Genomic DNA, 17,208 nt, shown 5'->3' with positions numbered 1-17,208 from the left:
AGAAAATGAGCTATGTGATAATAAATATCAAAGAAGCATAGAAGATGTTCTGAAAGAGATTCGAAGAAACCTAAATTACGATGTAAGCGAAATTAACCAGTTGTTAAATGTCGATGCAAACGACTCTAGTAATATTTCAAGTAATGATGAGATCAAAAGGCAAAGAGCAAATAATAAAGAACAAGTCGGAGGAAACTAAAACGACTATTACGATAATAGTAAGGTTCATCTAATATTGGAATATTTATGTTTAGAAACAGAAGACGAATTCCCTGTATAGCCTTATACAAAAACATATCATCCTTGAAACAGTTTTTTTAAGCTTTTTTTTAGTTAAAATATAATTACAAAAGCAGTGATTTAATGCCGATACTTCTGAAAAACTTTAATTGTCCTCGATACACTTACATTTCTCAATATAATCGCCTGTCATGTCCTTCTGCCAAATTACTAGAAGACGTCGTAAAAAATATGCGCGTCAAAACTTCTGTTAGTATTTCACAACGACTTTCTAAAAAGAACTGTTAACCTCATTTGTTAAATCCTTGTTTGATTATTAAATCTTTGACATAACTCACGACACAGAGCATTATCATGCAGTATGGCGCGATTCGGCATCAGTTCCGTTTCCTTGACAATTGCACAAGCTGTGTTTAATAACAAAAAAGAGTCTCCACAATTTTCTGGAAAAAAGAACAAATGTTATGGTAAAATTCAAATATTAACTTGCTGGAAGAAATAATAGTGAGATGATCAGAGATAGCTGCCAAAAGTCCGCCCTCGAAATCTGCTTAAATACATTAAATAACTTGCATTCTATTGGGAGCTAAAGAAGGTAGAGGTAAGTATAAAGGTAAAATGATAACTGGTTAAATATAAGCTCTACAAGTGTCATGGATTGTTTTCTGAGTGATTGACGCAGCTACGTCTCAAGTGACATTTCCTATCATGCTCCATAACAACGGGCTGTGCCATAACGTGAAGGTATTGGAATTATACATACCTGAAAATTAGCCTGTGTCTATGATCTTTTTGTCAAAATGAAAGAAACTCTGCAAGAGCAGAGGTAATCTATGCTGTAGGGAGGTCGTTGTTGAGCGTCAACAGAAAATAGATGTATTAATGGTACAGATATTTGGCTGGCAGAAAATTTGGCTTTTCAATGTAAATTACATTGAAAGACTGTGATTATTTGTATTAACGGCAGTAAATTCTTTTCAGAGCTACAAAATATTTGCGATTACTTTGTAATTAAACCCTGACTTTTATAAAAAAAGTTATGCATTTAGAAAAAAGGAAGGCGGCTAATTTTGTGTTTATTTCTAAGAGCACTTGATTTACTCGCTTTGTCATACCACCTTGACGAATTTTGTATAACTTGACCAGTTTTGTTTTAATTTACGTTAGAATGTAAACAATAAATTTTTGTTGTATGTAATGTTTACTGCGAGTTCTTAAACAGTTATTTTTTATATTCACTTTGTCATTTTTACTTTTGGTTTCATTATGAAAAATGAGTTCCTCCCAAAGAATATTTAAATTAGATATGATGACGTTATAAGGTACTTCTTCCGCCACTTAGCATGCCTTCGTGGTGTAAGGGTCAGTACACTCGACGCGTATTCGAGAGGTCCGTGGTTTGAATCCCGGCGAGGACATTGCTCATTTTTCATCTCTTCTGCTTCGAAAATACCTAATAGCTCTACAGTGGCACCCGAACTAAAAAAGTGGTGGATGATAATTCTCCATTAACGTCCCCCTTTAAAATGGGGGTATATAAGGTATTTCTCCCGCCTTTTTAGCATGCCTTCGTGGTGTAGTGGTCAGCACACTCGACGCGTATTCGAGAGGTCCGTGGTTCGAGTCCCGGCGAGGGCATTGTTCATTTTTCATTCTTCCTGCTTCGAAATAACCTAATGTCTCTACAACGTTAAATCATTTTCAGGCAAAATATAAGCAAATATATGTTAACTGTATCTATTCTGCTTGATTCAGTTGCACTGAAGCGATGACTGCAGGAAATTATCACGTTGCCTGTACGTGCTCTCGCGGTGTAAGCGATTTTTAAATCCAACTAATATTGGAAGACCTATGATTAGAATCATTACGAGAGCATAGTTAATTCTCACTTTTTTTTTGCTTCAAAAAATTGTTTACAGAAGAGCAACTTAAAAACATAAATTTATGTTCTGCTTTTTCTTCCGAACCTTCGCTGCCAAGACTAGCTTGATAAAATCTTATAATTATTGAGTGTCAATTTCTGAGCTAATTATTTATTATTATTTTAGAATTTATAATTTAGTAGTTATTTAGTAGCCAGAAGTAGAATAATTCAACTGCTTTACTTAACCAAATGGATTTATCGTGATGGAAATTTGACCTGTGAGGAAGAGCTGTTCAGTTTCTGCAAATTTGATCGTCTTCAGCTTTTCAGTCGTAGTAAATAAATTTTACCGAATCTTTTAATTAAGTATTTCTTTAGTTGTGCCCTTATCTCGCTTACTGTTAAGCGACAACTCGTCGTTTAGATCAGATAACATAAGACACAAGCAATTAGGGAAATTTAGGTGTCAAGTAGTTTAAATTGGTAGACTAATAATAGTGACGTCTTGCTTACCTGAAATGATTTACTCATACAATAATTTCAGCTTTAATAGCCTATTAAAGTTGTTGAGATTAAAAAGCTCCTTGTTAGATCTCAATTCCAGAAGATATTCTGACAACCTATGGTTACTGCCTACGAGTTGTGAAACACACACACAAGAGAGACTAAATGAAAGAATGGAGTTGAAAAAAGAATGGAGTTGGCAGCAACTGTTTTGGTGACGTCATCCAACACACCTCCTCTGTCCATGCGGCCAGTTTCGACTTAACCGATCACACCAGTTAGGAGTCTGCATCATTGAATGAACACGTGCAACTGCATTCTGCCGGAAATATTGTCTAATTTAAAAAAACCGAACAGTGAATCAACATCAAGTTTCTTGTGAAACGTAAGAAATCAGCCACGGAAACATTTCAAATCTTAGCTGAGGCGTATGGTCAGACTGTTAATCATTACTACTACACAAAAGTACTAAAAAGACTTCGCGAAAAAATTAGGGAAAAAGGCCATAATTGTGGAGTGATGGATAGCTGATGCACCAGAACAATGAACACGCTAACATGGCCCTATCTGTCAAGCAGTTTCGAACCAGCAAAAATATTGCTGTGATGGGGCATCCTCCTTATTGACCTGATTTGACTCCATAGGAATTATTTTATTTCCTAAAGTTAAAAAAGTTAAATTTTGCTTAAAGGGAAACCATTTTACCTCATTGACATGGTGTGACACAAAATTTGAGACTGGTGCAACAATGATTTATTGCAAAAGTCTCAATTTTTTTGTGTCACACCATGTATTATAATGAGCTAACCGTTTACATTTAATGATTGTCACCGTACATTCGAGAAATTTAACATTTTGTAACGTATCTGTAGTTGTTGTGAGGTAAAAAATGATAAAATATACTTTTATCTGCATAGTCGTGCCATATCAAATATTATTTCGTTCAACAAAAAAACTTTCTCTGAAAATCATAGCCGGGCAGAGAATTTTTCATATGTGTCGCAACTCAAAATATATCCTCTAGAGTCGTCTAAATATATTTTACCGTTACTATGTTAATATTTTACTTTATTTTAAATTGATTACCTTTTCAACAAGCCAAGTAATCCTATTTGTAGAAAAAGAATTTCTAGTTAAATCAAGGCAAAATTCAATCTAGATTCACGTTAATTTTACAGAAAATTTCAACGCCTCTCGAGACAGATCTTTCATTACTAAGCATGATTGCACTTTTAATTACTTTTTAAATATAATTCCTCAAAAAATATTGAAATGACTCCTGGAAGTTAATTACACCAATATCCAAAAACTATCTTGACATGCATAAAGACACTAATTTCTAATTTCTTTAAAACTTTGTAGGGTTTATATTTATTTTAACTAATATTTATTTTAAGTTTAAACTATCTTTCCTGTCAAGCCTTACTTTACCCTGGAACTGCCAATGCCAGAGTATGTAAATTTTAGTAGAACGCGCAAGGATTCAAATTTATCAGCGGAAGTATTCTGAGTTAAATAGAAAGGAAACGAGTTCGAAGGTGTTCTTTCTTGCTTCACGAGTGTGGAAGTGGCTAGTTAGAAATTGAAAAACCACGCGTTTCGGCCTGTGTGCTTGCCTCGGCAAATTGTTAATCTTTCAACGTAATATTCAGAGTTTGCTGAATTATCAGCGGTATTGTAAAACGCGGTGAGGTGAGTTACGTTTAGAGAGCCTCGTAGTTAGTCACTTATTAGTATCTCTTTTTAGTTTCTTATTTTTATTTTATCGCCGGGTCGGCTTAGTTAGTGAGCGTCAAGAGCACGCAATTGTAATTTCTAAATTTGAATAAAAAGGGACTTAAACCCTTCTCAAGACTCTGTCTAATTTCCAGTTTTCAGCAGTCACCACTTTGTTGCGTGCAGGTTGGAAGCGGGCAACTCTACATTGGCGCCCGAACATTTGTCGAACTGAAATGGCCGAAAATTGGATGGAAGTTACTGGACAACAAGAAGAAATGGCAAGCCAATTGGAAGGATTTGGATACCTGGTCCAGACTTTGAGAGCGTCAATCAAGCCAAACGTCAATTTCGACGGAAAAAATTCGGTGGCGATATTTCTAGAAAGCCTCGACAATCACTTTCAGCTCTACCCTGTGCCTAAAAGACAAAAAGTTGTCATCGCCACATCTGCACTACGAGGACAGGCCGCGCTATGGTGGAAGAATACAGGCAAATGTTTATTAGGGGAATTCGGAAGCCAGACATATACATTTGAAAATTTCAAAAAATCGTTATTAAAGGCCTTCCCCATAATGAAAGATCGAGCAAGGCTAGAAGCCGAACTATATAGTTTCTATCAACGGGATATAGAAGAGTTGACGGACTTTATTCTGCGAAAAATTAAGCTGACGGATATGCTGTATGGGAAGAAACCCGACGCGGAGATTATTGAAATAATCTTACCAAGATTGTTACCTGCTTTTCAAGACTACTTCGAAATTAGAAACCCAAGCACATTGCAGGAGCTCTTCGAATTGGCGGTCAAGTTTCTAAATCGCAGAATAGCGGAAAAAGCTAGAGGGGCATCGTATTCTCAAAGCATCGAAGGCAATCTTCAAATGAGCAGACCAGAAATACAAACCGCTCTTATGGGGGAAAGAGCTATCAAGCTAACTCATCGAACCTCGAAGGTCAAGGCCCAAAAAGGAAATTCGAAAACAAACGTCCGCGTATCCAGAAGGCAGAAGTTGAAAGGAAAGCTTTAAACGAGTAGAGGGGCCTGTGAAAGCGAGGGTCCAGACCCCGGAAGTTTTAAAAAAACCCTCAAAAAGACACTTAAATACGGTCATCGTAATACATCTATAAATTATACAAGTCCTGGTTGGCGATGTACCAGTAGAAGCCCTCATCGATACAGGAGCAGAAGGTAATTTTATGAGTAATACATTTTTCAAGAAGAATTTTTATAGGTTACGATTATTTAAAAACAAAAGCACAGAAATTATAGCGGCGCAAGGAAAAACCTGTCACTGCATCGGGAAATTATCATTAAACATACAGGTAAAAGATGAAAGCCTCAAAGTATTAATTTTTGTAGTAAAAAATCTGCAAAATCCACTTATTTTAAGTTTGGAGTTTTTAAGGGCCGCGAGGGCCAAATTGAATTTTCAGGACAGTTCTATTGTGCTGGAGATGGACCAGAGGGTGGTGGAACCAGTGGAACAACCGCAAGTTGACCTTAGCTATTTGAATGAACATGAAAGTCAAGCCATCCAGCAAGTGGTGAGTACTTTTACAAACTTGTTTTCAGACCGGCCTGGTAGCTGTCAAATAGTTACGCATCAGATACAGTTAACTGCCGACAAACCTTGTAGGACTAAACCTTATCGCTATGATAAACAGAAAGACCTAATTATAGAAGAACATATTCAGGAAATGTTAAAGAACAAAATAATAACGCGTATAAATAGTGAGTACGCGAGTCCAGTCGTACTATGTAGGAAAAAGAACGAGTTTTCTCCTTCGGATGAAAGGGCTTGGAGGTTTGCTATCGATTACAGAAAACTGAATAGTATTACTAATTTCCCAGTTTACCCTTTGCCGGTTATAGAGGAAATTATTAGAAAGATTAAATCTACTAGATACATGACTACTTTGGACTTAACGTCTGGCTACTATCAAATAGCTATGAGACCCGAAGACATACATAAAACCGCGTTTATAACAAAATCGGGCACTTATGCATTTTTACGCATCGAATCGAACAAAATCGGCTGTTGGTAGACTTTACTCATGGAAAAACCTAACGCCCAGGTTAATAAGATGGGCTTTAAAACTCCAAGAATATAATCTAATAATAAAATATAAACCGGGTAAGGAAAACAATGTAGCTGACGCACTTTCTCGTATAAAACTGGACGACGAAGGAAATGAACTTAAATGCGCTGTGTTGACTTCAAAAATTTTAGATTCTAGAGATACAATTATCGCTGAACTGAAAGCTGATCCTGAATTTGGAAGTATCTATGCATATTTGAAAGACCCCGAAAGCTTTGAGCAGACAGATATCGATGCGATAAGAAATAGAGCAGAAAACTATGAAATAATAGATAATTTATTATTTTATACGAAAACAGCAAACGAAAATCTCGACTACAAACCAGTCATCCCAGCCTCGCTTCGATTAAGCATTTTGAAGGAATTACACGACGCGAAAACAGCGGGTCATTTAGGGGTCAGAAAGACTTTAAAAAGGGTACGCGAGGCGGTATATTTCCCGCAATTATACAAAATAGTAACTGCGTATGTCAGGTTCTGCATTCAATGTCAGTTAATAAATGATATTAATTACAGCCCGGCCGGGTACTTAAATAGCATTCGCGCTACATTTCCGAATGAAATTTTAGGCATAGATCTTCTTGGTCCTTTCCCCCAGAGTGAGTTAAATAAAAATCGTTTTCTTTTAGTAATTGTAGATCATTTTTCAAAATGGACAGAAATTGTTCCACTTAAACGCGCGTCAGCCAAAACAGTCGCAGATGCATTCTTACACAGATACATTTTTAAAAACGGTGCACCGATAAAAGTCATTAGCGATAACGGTAAACAATTCATTAGTCAAATATTTGAAAACATATGCACTGGACTTGGCATACGCCATATCAAAATGGTTCCGTATAGACCACAGGCAAACATAGCAGAAAGAGTTAATAAAAACATTGTAAAAATAATTCGCAGTTACGTTAGCACACATCACAAGCGCTGGGATGGCTACATAAATGAGTTAGCTTATGCTTTAAGAACGGCAAATCACGATACTACGGGAAAAACCCCAGCAGAATTATTTTTAGGCCGAAAGTTAATTACGCCTTTAGCTAAATTATTCTTTGTGCAACAAAGAAAGCAAGAATTTAGACAGAAACATGTGCAAAAACTTATTGACCAGGCGATTAAAAGCTCGGATACGGCAAGAAATATGCAAAAAATATATTACGATAGAAAACGCCGTGAAGCAGATTTTAAAGTTGGGGATAAAGTATTGAAGCGGAAATTTTCTTTATCAAGTGCCCCAGACAATTTTACTGCAAAGTTAGCTCCAAAATTTGAAGGCCCCTATGTAATTCAGGAAATCAAAGGAGTCGTATTGTACCTTAAGAACTAGAGAGGGGAAATCTGTAAAGCAATTCCCGACCAGGTGAAAAAATACTATAATCAAAATGATTTTGAAATCCTTAAAAGTTTCTTGCAGGACTCAAGCGTAAAAGAAGTAGAAGGTCCCGAAATAATGTCACCCGTTCCACCACCCAAGAAGCAGAGAACTGAAGAGAGACCTAGCCCTCCTACAACGACGGTACCGAAAAGAAAAAACGAAAACTTTCAGACTCCAGCATTTAAGAAAAACAAGAATGCAAAGCCACCTTGGTAAAGAGGAAAAAAACCTTGGTAAAGAGGAAAACACCACCTACAACGTATCGCAGTAGAAATTATACATCAAGGATGATGCTCCCAGGGCCAGAGAGTCAGGTGCAAACAAGGCCGCCGTTCCGGAAAATAAAAAGACAGCAGGAGGAACGAAAAGACCACCAACAACAGAAGAAATTCAAGAATGACTCCAGACTGGAGGACGCCAAGACCAGCCGTCCAGGGGAAAAATGAAAAAGACAGCAACCCGACGATTACTACGCCAAGAGGCCAGCATGCAGAGGACGAAAACGAAAAATTTATGTGGACGACACTCGAAGGTCATTAATGAGAGGATTGACGTCCATGAAACCTATAACGTGGGAGCAGTTCTGCCAGAAAAGAATGACGGAGTTCCAATCATCGAAAAGTCAAAGATAAGTTAAAATCTTCTATAAAATTTTTCTTTTGTTCCAAGATGTTATGCTTAAATACGAAGTTCTATGTTTTGAAAAGTCAATATGTCTCGGTTGAGACTTAGTTTTGTTTTACTTATTTAGCTAAGGCAAAAGTATTATTTTCTTTCAGTATAAAATCTAAGAACAAGCAGTTTCTGTTGGTTGAAAGACTAATTCTGTTATGTTAAAGCCAAAATTTGGCCGAAGATAAAAATAACTTCGTCTTCTTGTATTAATAAGAACTTTAATTTCAGTGCCGCCAGCTTGGCGAAGAATGAGTAAAGTAAAAATTTATTTTTCTCTTATTCATTTTATGGTAAATTGTAAAAATCATATGTATTAGAATTTTGTAAATGTACGTAAATACTTCAAAGTTATGTAAAAGTAGAATTTAGTCTAGAAGCATAAAATTTTAGATGCTAAAAGTAAATGCTCAAAAGCAATGAATTCAAATTTAAGTATTAAACTGTAGACAAAATCATGCTTTAGAGCGAAAGCCTGTATGTCTAAAGATGAATGAGGGGGAAGTATGAATGAATGTGTTTTGTAGGGTTCTCCACCTACACTTGAATTTTAAGAATGTTAAAGTAGCTCATGGAGTTGTAGAATGTCGAGTAAGGTGTGTCTATTTGGTCGTTGAATTCTAACAAATCATTGTGGTTAGGAGAAGTGTTGCAATACTAAAACACGAATATTCCCGTTTGACACCACACATGGTGGAGAGCCAGGGTAAAGTTAAATTCATGTTTGAATACTTGAATGAATGTGAATTAAGCAGTAACTAAAGAAAATAAATCGTTTAAAAACAAAAATTTATTCAGTGTCAAGAAAGTGTAAATTATAATGTATTTACAATGTTGTAGAAAGATACTGATACTTATTCCTTCCAGATGCTGGAAGGAAAAGAACAAGATTGATTACTGAAGTCCAGGAAAAGTTGCTGTAAGAAGAGAGATTGAAATAAGTATACACAGAAATTTATTATACCTTTTCTGAGATAAGATTTTTTTATGTGAACGAGGCTCTTAAAATTTAGTTCAGAATTGTAGAAACTTTACAACAGGTCGTTTGTAGGACCTGCTTCCAAGTTTTTCAAATTCTGGCAGCGGCAAATGTAGGGTTTATATTTATTTTAACTAACATTTATTTTAAGTTTAAACTATCTTTCCTGTAAAGCCTTACTTTACCCTGGAACTGCCAATGCCAGAGTATGTAAATTTTAGTAGAACGCGCAAGGATTCAAATTTATCAGCGGAAGTATTCTGAGTTAAATAGAAAGGAAACGAGTTCGAAGGTGTGCTTTCTTGCTTCACGAGTGTGGAAGTGGCTAGTTAGAAATTGAAGAACCACGCGTTTCGGCCTGTGTGCTTGCCTCGGCAAATTGTTAATCTTTCAACGTAATATTCAGAGTTTGCTGAATTATCAGCGGTATTGTAAAACGCGGTGAGGTGAGTTACGTTTAGAGAGCATCGTAGTTAGTCACTTGTTAGTATCTCTTTTTAGTTTCTTATTTTTATTTTATCGCCGGGTCGGCGTAGTTTGTGAGCGTCAAGAGCACGCAATTGTAATTTCTAAAGTTGAATAAAAAGGGACTTAAATCCTTCTCAAGACTCTGTCTAATTTCCAGTTTTCAGCAGTCACTACTTTGTTGCGTGCAGGTTGGAAGCGCGCAAGTTTACAACTTCTTAAAACAATGAATGACTTTGAAATAATACACATCATCGTAAACAAAAATATAAATTAAAAAAACTGAATGTGGATAAAGAGACACAAAATTTTGACAATTTTCATATTTTCTGCCACTTCTTTAGTTACGCTGCTCGTTGTCCCCAGATGGTTATGTGTATTTTTGAGACGAGCATTGGGGTATAAGTAGGTTAACTGGAACCGAGAAGTAGCCCAAGTTCGCGACTAACTGAAGAACGTCAACCACCTCCGACCCGGGTATGGCAAAGCAAGTTGAAAGATGGAGCTGGTACAAAGCAATTGTAACTGATTATTGACGTTTAATTCTGGCTAGAATAGATGATTGAAGGAGAATCTTGTATAAAGCGGTAAGCTAAGGGTGAAAGCTTATAGAGTTAAAATTGGAACTGTGGTTTCTCTTAGGGTATTACTGAAGTGTGAATTTTTGCCTACTAGTCAAGCTCTCTATATTTTTTTAATTCTCAAGTGGAGACAATTTCTCGACACCAAGCATTTCGTTTCAAGGACTGTTTTCATATTACAAAACATTCATAAAGACATTTTCCGTCACAGTTCAGCCCCTGTTACAGCTAGAAAGAAAATGACCAGGTTCAAGTGGTTAGAAGAGGCAAATAGAGTATTTGAAGCTTTTAAACAAGTTTTAATTTCAGCCCCGGTATTAAAAGTTCCTGATAAGACAGGTACCTCGAAATACTCAATAAGTGTTGTATTATTGCAAGAAGGTCACCCTATAGAATATTACAGTTGGACAATGAGTCAAACAGAAAGTAACTACCCCAGCGACTGGGTGAGATTAAATCCAACACTTGGTGCCAAGTTAAGTTATGAAGCAAATAACATTTAAATGATGTAATGGCAACAAAATTTGAAGGGTGGGCACAGGAAATGTTAGCCTTGGAAACAAGCGGAGACTTCTGACTCGAATCGGGAATTTGATCTTCCTTAACACGCACACACGTTAGCACAACACGATTTTATGATCTTAGTGAGACGTTTGTATATATACTGATCAGTGCGCATTTGATCAGACAGTTGTCAATAGTTAATACCTACATCAGCAAATTATCATACCAACGGAAAAATCTTTATCCTCCAGGAAATACCGATACATATTTATGCAGTTGCTTAAAGAACGCAATGTATGAGAGGGGGAATAACATTAGTTCCCCTCTGAGCGGAAGTTGTTCAACATGTTAGTTAAATATAATACACTAAAGCAGTTAAATGTATATATAGGAGTTTCACAAACAAATTGCAGGCTATTTACGATATATGCACGCTTTGTGAAAACAGTGTAGTACTGTAGATATAGATTTGTTGCAATGACTGCTAGTGCTTGTGTATATGTATATTCGTGCACATCCTTTTCATAACAGCTTATGCATGTAAAGATTTACTTATCGTGGTGTGCTTTGCACTCACTGGTCGGCTTTCTATGTGCAATTTCGTAAACTTCCTACCGAGGAAATATTTTTCTGTCTTACAGGGCTGACACACCAGTGAAAGATAATACGCTCCTCTGCATTTCCTTCCCTCTTCTCATAGAAGAAATTAATAAACCAACTTTCTAAGACACAAAAGGTTCTTTGTCTTAACACTTATAATGGATAAAGTTATCAAGGTATTGTTCAAAAATTTCTTTTTCTTGAAGAAATGAGTTGCTTTTATCGAAACCATCAAGATGTCTTGTGACATCAGTGCCAACTTAAATTTCAAATTTGGATGCTCTTTTTCCTGTCTCCTTTGGATGGTAATGAACTATTACGAACATTGCACAGATGCAGACTTAAACTGAAACTTTTCATGAAATACGCAGTAACAGTATTTCATTTCATATATTTTGTGATAACATTGATTTTACTGATTACAATTGCTTTCTGATGTGTATTTACCCTAATGACCCTTAATGATTACTTTATTAGAAATTGCCTAGTACGTTCTCTGTAAAATATTATTAGTGAAGTTATTTATTGTTGTCAAAATAATGATTTATAAATAGCTTTTTAAATTGAATTTTGGTTTTTAAATACCATAAACTAACATGGATAACTTAAAACTTCGCTGTCACCGAATAATTGAAGAAATGTTCCTAAAAAGAATCTGAAAGCATTCGGATTTTATATTACTCCCAAAAGGGCGTTTTTGTCATTTACACAGATATCTACATTTCAGGAGCACTTGGCAAAACACCTCTTTGGACTAAAAATATTTAAAAACAGCATAGCTTTAGAATTTACGATAGACAGTCTCGCGTGCTGAAAAGTATTTGATTTCATACAGTGTGTTGCCATCGCTCGCTTTGAATCGTTGAGCTCCTTAATCCAAACTTTCTTAGTTTAAAATTTAGTAAAAAGGTTTAAAATTTATGAAATAGATAATTCGAAATTCAAGATTCGGTTTCCAGGTGCCCATATTTGTGTAGAGGACTACGTTATTCAAAATACGATGGCTCAAAAATTTTCACAATGCGAGAGTATGTTTCTCGTATTTTTTCACAATGCGAAAAACATATATACATTATTGCTGATTCTCCATCCTTTAATTGCTTTAAATATAATGCAAGGCGATAATATTTGGTGGCAACAATCTGAAAAGTCATACAGTCGTTTATAATGATTCCACGCGAAATGTCGTTTCAAGACTAAGAGCTTTCTGAGCTAACGCCTCTTTGGGCTAAAAAAGAAATGTGAATGAGATTTTAGAAATGTATTAAATTTTCCATGAAATTCGTTACGCGAGTATTAGATTCATTTTTGCTGCCGCCTTAAAAAAAGAAGCAAAATGTGCAATTACATTGAAAATTTGAAGCTCAGTGTTATTCATCTGCATAATTATGAGACTTCTCAGAGTCTCAGACAATATATTCTAAAAGTTGCCCAGAGCATCCTAGTTAAGTGCAGTGATTATTATTTCATCCCTAAATGAAAAGTTAGGATGCCTTTAACATAATTACCATCAGGGTGAAGGAAAAAAGTAGTATTATATTCAGCTCACTAATTACTTATTCAGTTTCAGTCAAATTCGTAATGTTAAATGACCATTACTTTTTTTTTGTAAGAAATGAGGCTGGTAAAACATCTGAGCGCTTACTGCATAGCATTTACTATTTTCATCTCTCAGAGGGTTTTTAGAAATGTGAAAGTTGAAAATCGATTTGATTTGCACACCGGCTCTCTTTATTCAGTATGCATGTGTTTGATCAGCATCTGACAAATCTTAAGTACTAAAGTTTATTTTAGCTTTTTCTTGTATCATAAAGGATATTCATCATTACTGGTATTATATTAAGTATACATTTTTTTATAATAACAAATTTCTTTGTGTATAATTTACAATGTACATAATACCAAAATACCGTATATTCAGACGTATAGCGCGTACTTATAATTTCAAACGATATCTTACTTTTTGTGTTAAAAGTGCGTGTTATACGCCGGACTATACAGTATAAACATTATTTCAAAAATGTATGAGTTTATATCTATAACCTTTAACTCCCAATTTAACCAATTTAAACTTCTTGGCTACTAAATTTTCTCTGTGGACTGCTGTTTGAGGTTATCTGACCTAAGCGACGAGTTGCCGTTTAATAACTAGTGAAATACAGGCGTAATTAAATGAATAATTTATGAAAAGCCACAATAAAATTTATTTACCACGACTTAAAAGTTGCAGACCGGCCACATTTGCAGTAACTTAACAACTGTTCCTTACAGAAGTCAAAATTTAATTTTACACATAGTTCTATCATGATAAATTTATTTGATTTAAAAAAGCAACTGGAACTAGTATACTTCTGTCTACTAAACGGCTACTAGATTATAAGTTCTAAACAATTAATGAGTAATTACCTAAGAAATTAAAGCACACTAACTGTAAGACTTTTATCAAGTCATTCTTAGCAGCGAAGGTTCGGAAGAAAAAGCAAAACTTGTAAATTTATATTTTTATGTATATCGATTTTAAACTATTATTTTTTTCGGAAGCAAGAGACTTTAGAATTAAGTCTGCCGCTCTTTCTCTCACAAGGGTTCTAACCACAGGTCTTCCAATACTGGTTGGACGTAATAAACGCTTACACTACTACAGCACGAACAGGAGATGCGATAATTTCCTGTAGGCTTCCCATCAGTGCAAGTGAATCAAAAATAATAGGTACATTTATCACATGCTTACTTATATTCCTTCTTAACATCATCTTCATATCAGGCAACTTAAATCGTGTTAGGAAAGGAATACATTTGTCCACATGAAATCAAAAATAAAAAGGACAGAGTGAAAATTAAAAATAAATGTTTAAGAAATTATAGTAAACATTTTATTTATTTATATCATTCTTATTGTTTTCAGTTTGAAGCGAGGAACAGAAAATCCTCTTAAAATGCTAAATTTCGAAGCTAACGTGAGTAGATGTTTTTAGTTTAAATGTCGGATACTTAACACGAAATATAAAAGGCTTTATTCATATTGAGAGGGCAGACACTTAAATGCTAGGGGGTACTTAAAAGTAAAAAAAAAAAAGAACTTCCATAACACTTCAGGAGTGTATAAAGGACCAGTTGTAACACAGTTTAACAGATCTTCGAGAAAACCAGTTGTAACACAGTTGTAACACATTGAAAATATATTTTTTTCCCCCAATGGCGGGCTCTCACCAGACTGCGGCTTGGCCACAACTCAGGCCAAAAGTGGTGTTCACTTTCAATTTATTATGGGGGCACCCTTGCCTCCTATGAAGGAACGGGCAGTTAAAATCATACCTTCTCCAGGATTCGAAACCGAACCCTTTGGTATCGCAGTCTGATCCTCTAATCACTATACCGTCTGGGCGGCAGATTGAAAATATTTGCATAATATGTATGCACATAATTGGGAAAACAAGAGTATTAAAACAAAAAATAGAATATTTAATGAAGTATGCTTTTAATATATCTGATTCTACGTTTTGTTTAGTTTATGGATTGGTTTGTGAAATTAAAAATTTCAATTATTGTATTTCAGTGAGGGCATTATGAATGGAAAAAAAGGTGAAAGGGAGATAATAAAACCCAATTAGACTCCCCATCTAGTCAGTATATGCCAAGCTTCCGATTTCCCACACATAAACCTTTAAGTAGTATTCATTTTAATAATTTTAAGTCTTATAAATATGACGATTCTTCAGGAAAGATGCCTTCTTCTTAGCCTATCCTTTTTCTATAATGTACACATATTACTAGTAACTTACGGATTTGCATAAATATTTCTAGATACGTGTTTATATTCAAAATCTGATGTGGAAACCACACGATTTTTTTTGTACGTCCGATTAAATTATACCCATTTTTTTTTCTGCACTTTATTTTAAGTTATTTCCGCGAATTATTGTAACTTAATTAATTGATCCCTCAAGGCAAACTAAAAATGATCTCAAAAATTGCAAATTTTAAAATTAATTATCTAATTATAAATGATCTGAAATTTTGCCATACGGGAGTAAACCTTTTATAATTTTATTTTTTTCATAACGAGTACAACTTTCTCATAAATAAGTACAGGAACCGAAATTTGAAATTGCCAAAACATTAATATTTTCGTCACATATGTCTATCTATGAGACAATTGCGAAAATAAAGGCCCGGTAAGCCGACAAAGGGGGTGGATATATATATATATATATATGTGTAATAATAAAAACAAAGGAAATGACGGAACACTGTAGATGCGTGCTTAGATCCATATTGAAGAAGAATTTTGATTGCATAGTATTTAAAGAACTTGGCAGTCGAAGCAGTTTTAATTCCATTTTTATTTCCAATTGATATTTGTGGCCACAATCACTTGGCACTAGTCCACAGAAGATTTACATTTTTGATATTGTTGGGATAGAAAGCAAGCCAGCGAAATCACATCTTAGCACAGTAGCGAGCAAAAGCTGAAGTGCGTAGTTATGAAGGATGGAAGCACGCGAAGAGGAAAGTTTTTGTTTGTTATTTGGTGATTGGTCAGGAGGCATCTGCATTAGCGGTTACGTAAGATCGCATGATTAATTTGAATGGCGCAGTTTAGACTTAAGCGCTATTTTTAGGACAGATAGAGGAAGTTCTCAAATGAAATAGAAAATAATGGAAGTTATAGTGAATTAAGTTTAGAAGTTTGCTTTCATATTTTTTTATCTTACATATATATATATATATATATATTTAAAACTTTAATTCTTAAATGCTAATTTCTAAATTTCTAAGGGTACCACTTTATTGGTATTTCTTTTTAGACATTCTTCACTTTTTACTTTTGGTTTTGACTTTTACCCTTGCCTGCATGAATGACGAAACACGAATTGAATGATTGGAGAGTTGGGTTTGGAGGCAACTTCCTCTTGATAAGTCTGTGTCCTGCCTGCTCAACAGTCATTCACTTACGCATTTTTAAAAAATTGTTTTGATTAATTTTAATTTGCTAAATTAGTGAATTTATTTTAATGAATTGGTTTTGCACTTGATTTGCTTATGCTTCTGAATTTAAATGATATTGTAGATTAGTTCGGGAACCAAATCTTTTGTATGTTTACACATTTTTTTAAATAATTTTTTTGGCTTTAAATTTGCTTTTTTTAATTTTGGCTTTAAATTTGCTTTTTTACTTTTGTACGTGTTTGTTAAAATTTAAATTTAATTTGTTTAAATTTAAATATATATATATATGTGTGTGTGTACATACATTAACATATACATATGTAAACATATACATATGTATGTATATACATACATATACATTTTGTACTGCCGATTGCAATTAAAAAGGAACTTTCAGAATTAGGTATTATAGCAGACTGGATGCGATGTTATAGTAGTATGTACAAAATTTCAACGTTCTATTGTTAATGGTTTCAGAGTTGTGCGAAATACATGCGAAACATACGTACGTACAGACATCACAAAAAAATCTATTTCGAATCCACTTTAAATCCATTCTAGAAAAAAAAGTCCTTTATTCACCCCGTACGTACAGACACAACGCCAAAAAAAAAAAAAAAAAAAAATATGATTGGTTTGAGAAAAGATTGATTGGTTTTAT

General features: G+C 34.7%; 1 protein-coding gene and 1 non-coding gene across 3 annotated transcripts in view; one reads left to right on the top strand and one right to left on the bottom strand.

Annotated features, from left to right (window-relative positions):
• The window catches only part of LOC118187546 (QRFP-like peptide receptor), a 696,437-nt gene that overhangs the window by 10,520 nt on the left and 668,709 nt on the right, over positions 1-17,208 (bottom strand). The window lies entirely within an intron of this gene.
• TRNAT-CGU (transfer RNA threonine (anticodon CGU)) lies at positions 1,806-1,878 on the top strand. Its single transcript has one exon. It is a non-coding gene; the product is annotated as a tRNA-Thr (tRNA).

Source organism: Stegodyphus dumicola, chromosome 2 (assembly GCF_044657685.1).
Source record: "Stegodyphus dumicola isolate Sdum_Otavi_A_Nest chromosome 2, ASM4465768v1".
Classification (NCBI taxonomy): Eukaryota; Metazoa; Arthropoda; class Arachnida; order Araneae; family Eresidae; genus Stegodyphus; species Stegodyphus dumicola.
This window is presented reverse-complemented; position numbering and strand designations above follow the sequence as displayed.